A 6,883-nucleotide genomic window follows, 5' to 3' on the forward strand; every position below is an offset into this window, starting at 1 on the left:
TAGTAATACTCATAATAAAAAAAAATCGACCCAACAATTTTCCAATATCACCTTTGTATGAAAACCCATCTCACCCCAATTACGAGGGACTACGGGGTGAGGCGGGATTTCCTGTTTATCGTCAAAGTTATGAAATGGAACTACCCAAAATAAAATAAAAACTAAAATACAAACGTCCGGAACACTTATTATATACACCATTCAGTTTGCACATGTAAAAATAAAATGTTATCGAGGTTTGAATGTCAGTTTTGCGCCTACTCACCCCATTTTACGGTAACATGGTAAAATTTGTCGTAAGTACATACAATAATTTCCAAAAGTATTTTTAGGTGCTTGTTATGAAAATGTACTAAAAAAAGTGATAGTCTTTATGAATTAACTTATTTTTGTTGTTATATGATTAATATTAAATTAATTATAGCTGCTAAAAATAAAAATATTCGTTCCAAAAATAGGTTGTATACATATGTATAATAACTTGATGTATAAAAATAAATAAGAACAACAATAAAGTGATAAAAAAAAATATTTAGAGAAATTAAAAATAGTGTCTAACATTTGATATTAAATCTTTCCATCAAGGTGTCAGAACAAGCTGCCTTGCCCAGCCATCTGGAGTTTGAAGGTCTTAAGTTGTAGTAAATCTTATACAGAGTGACTGCGTTCTACAACGGTAGAGTTATATTATCCGTCTCTTAGGGATTTCATTAACTTTGCGATTTTTCTTCAAACGGATTAATTTATTCTGAGATTTACATTTTTATTGGCTGATAAGGGATTACATTGATCTTAATATGGAACTATAAGATTGTTTTGTGTTATATAATATCCGTTTTAAGAGTGCCATGACTTATGTTTTAGCACACACCAATTTATGTTTTTATATCAATGCGCACCCTGAAACTCAGAATTGATTTCAATATTTGGTCCGATTGGTATTGTTTTGTCAGTTTTTTAGGGTTCCGTAGGTACCTCAAAAGGAAGAAAACGGAACCCTTATAGGATCACTCGTGCGTGTCTGTCTGTCCGTCTGCCACAGCCTATTTTCTCGGAAACTAGTGGACTAATTAAGTTGAAATTTGGTACACATATGTAAATTAATGACCCAAAGACGGACATGTAACGTAAACAAATGAATTTTAAACAGTTTTGGAGGGTAAATTAGAAAGTTAAAAAATAAAGTTTTTCAAAGTATATCGTGAGCTCATCTTGAGAATTACAAATACCTATATGTATTTTCTTTATAATTTTAAAATACATAGGTTAAGTTATTTAAGAAAATAGCCATAAAAAGACCTTCAAGGGGGGGGGGGGGGGCTGGGTCTTTATCTCCGAAACTACTGGGTCTAAAATTTTGAAAAAAATACACACAATAGTTCTTTAGCTATAGATAGATAATGAGATGTGCAGTCAAGCGTGAGACGGATTTAATGTACGGGACCCTTGAAACGCGAGTCCGACTCGCACTTGGTTTTTTATTTTTTATGATATAGTAGGCAAACGAGCAGATCATTGCCTGATGGTAAGCCATTACCGATGTCCATGGACACCTGCAGCACTAGAGGCAATTGCGTTACTTACTAGACTGACGGACGGCTACGTTACTTACCTACTTGCTGCTGACCATAGATTAGATATATTATAGGTATGTTATTTTACTGTAACTGCTGACTACATATCGATACCTTTGGGTTCAATTGGCGTAAAGGACATTTTGGCGAAAATTAATTATATACCATATAATGTATATATATGGTATATAACTAATTTTCGTCAAAATGTCCTTTACGCCAATTGAACCCAAAGGTATCGAATGCTTCATCGATGCTCGGCTCGATACATGTATGCTTCACCAAGTGGGCTATAGAATTTCGGACCAACGTTTATGCTTTGTTTAAACTGATTTAAGTATAAACTACATTCAGCGTTTATGAATCTAACACATACCTACACAACTTTGACACCTTAGTACCTACGGAATAAAACTTAAGGAAAAACAATTGATTAAAGGTAGAGGCAGACAACAGGGGGTCTCAATAAAACTGTAGGTGATTTTTAGAGAACGTCCTTATTGTTAGAAGGCGACTTAACCTGAAGTTACAGATATGGACGTAGCGGAAAGTTTAAGAAAATACACGGAAAAAGTACATGGTTTGTAAAAGTACACGGAGAGTCTATAGGAAATTCAGGAAACCTGATTTCGCAAACGGGCAATTCCGATCCCCGTACAAAAATATGTGAATTTTCCAAAATTTTTAAATGTGGATTTTTTGCATTTGGCAAAGTTTCCGATAGTACATCAGTACCTAGAGGTGAATCTTTAAATATGTATGTACTGTAACACACTGTAAGCTAATTTCTTATCAAATGGGTATTCCAATAGCTGCACGCGATATGTTCTCTCAGGTAAATCAGTGCTGTTCAAAGCTTTCTACCAGACGTAGACTTTATGTCTTTGCAATAAGATTTAAGAATTATCAGTTAAAAGGGGTTGTTCATGCTGTAAGTATATAAACTAAAATTGTTAGTTTAGCCCTCTCTTAAGAGTCATCAGTTAATTGTATCGACGATGGTACCAGTGGCAGATCTTGGGGTAACCAGCCCTCAATAGCTTCGGTCATGCAGGCAACGAGAATGTGTTCAGGATTCCCGCCGTCTGCCGCGGGCGCGGCGCGGCGCGGGGCCGCGGGGCTCGGGCCACGTTCATAAAAGTGCCCGTAAAATGATAAACCTTTTGTGAAACGTGCTCGAATCTAACGCTGTGTCAAGGTCTTGGAACGGCGATGGGGAAACTTATAAAATAAAAGAAATTTTAGAAAAAAAGTGTTAGTAGGTATCTCATCTGTATCTTTAAAAAATAAAATTTCAACTTATTCTTAAAGTCTGCGGACAAAAGAAATGAAATTAGTAAATGAAGCAATGTGGCAAAAAAAATATAGACTCACATGTTAAACACATGCAGGCTAAAAAATATTTTTTTATCGGTCAAGTATGTACCTAAAAAATTATGGGCTCATACAATATAGGATATAAGGTTCTGCAAAAAAAAGAGCCAACTGTCTAAGTATAATGGTTTACGAACGTAATGTGGTGTTGTTTTGTTGATTCTAGACAGAAGAGAATATTATGAGAATTTTAGTGTTACGACTGTTACGAGTACCTACATGATGCCTTTTTGAAAATACAAGCCTTATAATAGATTATTTGCATGTTACGTTTATAACATTTTAATAAAATCTAGTAAACTATTATCGGAATAATCTTACGCTCTCCACAACGGTCATCCCCACCCGACAACTAAAACCCAAGACATCGCAAAACAATGGCCGGCAATCCGTCAGCCGGCCCGGAAGCGCGGATTAGGAATCAATAGTGCCGTAATGATAGTTGTACAGTAATCGTGCGCTGTGCGCGGCGCGCATTACCCTGCAATCGTTACTTTGCCGCGCTGGCCCGGAATGACTTATGTCCCGGCCGCTTTTACTACTTTAACGCTGTTTGGATTAGAGGCAGTAGTTAGAAGCTGCGATTGGTTGTAATGTAATGACGGTAAGGTTTTCAGGCTTCAAGGGAAATGAAACTTGGGTTTATGTAGACTGATCACTTACCGGTTTTTGGAGAATACATATAAAACTACTAAATAAGTAGTAAGTTTTTTGAAGTAATAATTAAATCGGGAACTACTTCCCCTGCAATCGTCACTTTACCGCGTTGGTCCGGGTCCGCGACATACAACTTTAATGCTTTTTGCAATTGAGGAAGTACATAGTTAGAAGCTGCGGTTGATTGTATCTAATGACGGTAAGTATACATAAGGTTTTTCAGGCATGGAAAATGAAACTAGGTTGGGTTTGTAATGAGTATCGCTTACGATTTTTGTAAAACTACAACTTTAACTAAATGGTTAAGAGTAATAAAGTAATAACTCGCGCACGAAGGGTTCCGTACCATAATGCAAAAAACGGCAAAAAAAAACGGTCACCCATCCAAGTACTGACCCCGCCCGACGTTGCTTAACTTCGGTCAAAAATCACGTTTGTTGTATGGGAGCCCCACTTAAATCTTTAATTTATTCTGTTTTTAGTATTTGTTGTTATAGCGGCAACAGAAATAAATACATCATCTGTGAAAATTTCAACTGTCTAGCTATCACGGTTCGTGAGATACAGCCTGGTGACAGACGGACGGACGGACGGACGGACAGCGGAGTCTTAGTAATAGGGTCCCATTTTACCCTTTGGGTACGGAACCCTAACAAGTAGGTACTTAGTTTTGTATTCCAACTTTTAGAATAGGTGTCAATATAAATTAGTTGTACTGAAAGTAATGTTTAACAAACTAAATAAATCTAATACAGGATATTTGGGTTTACAATGATTCTTAAAATGTATGATATGGTCGAGGTCACAGTGCTTTAGAGGGGTTTTATGTACACGAAACAAAACACTAGATTTTACTCTTGTACTTCCGGTCAGTAAATGGCAAACGCACGGTGCATGTTTCCTAACAGCAACCACCATCAGAATAAAACGTTTGTATCGAGAATTCGCCCTCCACTATCTTCTTAAACCCTAGCTGTGCCTCATTCCCCTCCATTAAAGCTATCACATGCCCATAAAAGTACTCGCGGGCGCTCTAGGCATCCTAAATCCGCGTATTATGCGCGGCACTAGTGACCCCGCGTTACGGCGCAATAATCTGGGGTCGTTCGTCCCGCCCGCCCGTCCGTCAAGGAGTCTGTCGCTGCTGACAAATGTCTGTGCTGCCAGCCTCACACTTTATTAGGAATATTAAAATTGACGGAAAGTGAGACTTAGTTTTGTATTGACTAGTGGCAGGTACATATTTATATTTATTAAATTTTGAGATTTCAATGGTATGTCATTTTCATGTAAGGTGCAGGGGGGCAATTTCGACTGCGGGAAATTTCAACTAATCGAAATATCTTCCATGTTTTACATTAGTATCTAGAGTACCATATCGACTACCGTAGGATCAAAGGGCTTAACGGACAAAACGCGATTTTTCAGGAGAATCAAAAAACAGTTTTGTTTTGAGAAAAAAAATCATTTTTTGATTGTTTGAATAAACTGTTGCCTGTATGTGGCTTATTCTTAACTTTTTGAGAGCTTTTAAACTGATTGTTTTAACTTATAATACAATGCTTAGTTACGAAAATAGCATGTTCGTTACGCCAAAAAACACGACTGTTTTTTAGAAGGGCGTCCCTTACGCCTCTTTTTTATGGTTTATCTTATTAGAAAAAGGGCGTAATGTACAAAAAAATAACTGTTTTAGTACCATTTGGCGTATATCCAACAATTTCCTTGCAATATTGGCAACTTGCATTTAAGGAACACTATACTTCTAAGTACTATAATTTACAATTATTTTTTCACAAACTTATAGAGATGTATTTACTGTTAAGTTTTTACCCCATTTTTGTTATTTTGGATACTTAAACTAGGAAAAGTTCGTTTGTTTAGCCACAAAACTAATGGTTTCTTTTTATTTGTTTATATTATTTGAACAGAATCACTGCTGTCCTACCATCTTTATCTATTTATGTATATCAAAACAATTTATACAATTACTTTTACTAAAGAAAGTATGTATGCGTTATTTCTGTTTGTAAACTTAATTTGATCATAAATGTTACTTTTACACGCTATAATACTATTAGGTAGGTACAATACCTAGTAGTTTTAACATTGTGTATGTCTGTTTAGTAAAACTTAATGAATATGCGATTATTTATGACATAACATCAAAGTGGGTAGCAAAAAAGGCATATGGCCAGGCCTACGTATTTAAATCCAAACGTTATAGATAATAGAAACCAAAATATTACATTGCTAATCCGCGAAAAGATAACGTGCTAGTCAATCCGTGCTAACCCGTTATACTTACTTGCGTATTTTTACATGCAATTAATGTTCCCACCCTCCCATGGTGGGTTATCTCCACGTTATCTTTTCGCGGTTTAGCAAAGTAATATTTTGGTTTCAATGAATATGGATTTCCGCAAAGTAACACCTGATTCTATTCACTGTTATAGATAATTACTTTCATAAGGTTAATCCTATACATAAGGGTAAATTTAAACAAAAAAGTATTAATATTACGTCTAATCATAATTGCAAATGGCCCAGTCACATACAAAACTAAAATTTATCAGTCTAATCTAACCTTAATTAATCGCCATAGTTATCATTTGAATATAGTTATGTTTTATTAATTTTCCTAAAACTGATGAAAAAGGTACCAACTAGTTCAGTTTAAATTGTAAAATTTTAGTAACCCTATAAATAAAGCATTAATAATGAGCACATTAGCAGGTAATGCAAGTACCTACTTAATAATAAAATTGACAAGGAAAGTACTAGGTCATCCCACACACACAAAAACACAAAAAAGCAACAATTATAAACTCGAAATTGTACATAGCACGTTGGCGTATCTCTTACATTGAATTCTCTAACATTCGTATAAATATCCACTAGTTGTGGGCGTAACGTACATATAGCACTAAAAAATCTACTGCAAATAGGCGTAACGGGCAAAAATTTTGCACAGATTTAATAAAATTTCCGATTCAAAAGTTCGTATCGTACAAAAAGTTGGGAGTTACGCCAAAATGTCTCACAACATTTTTTTGAATTGGCAGATACGGCTAAATGCGTTGGAAATTTGTGTTCAAGCATTGATTTTTCATAGGGCTTAACGGACATTTTTTTCAAGTTATCGAGACGTTAAATATACCATTCGATAGAGAAAAAAAAACTGAGTATAACTGCATTCATAACTCATTTTCGCCATTTTGCCCCTTACGCCCTTTGAGCCTACGGTAGTCGATATATGTCCAGATAGCGAAAAACAT

Source organism: Cydia splendana, chromosome 5 (assembly GCF_910591565.1).
Source record: "Cydia splendana chromosome 5, ilCydSple1.2, whole genome shotgun sequence".
In the NCBI taxonomy this organism is placed as follows: Eukaryota; Metazoa; Arthropoda; class Insecta; order Lepidoptera; family Tortricidae; genus Cydia; species Cydia splendana.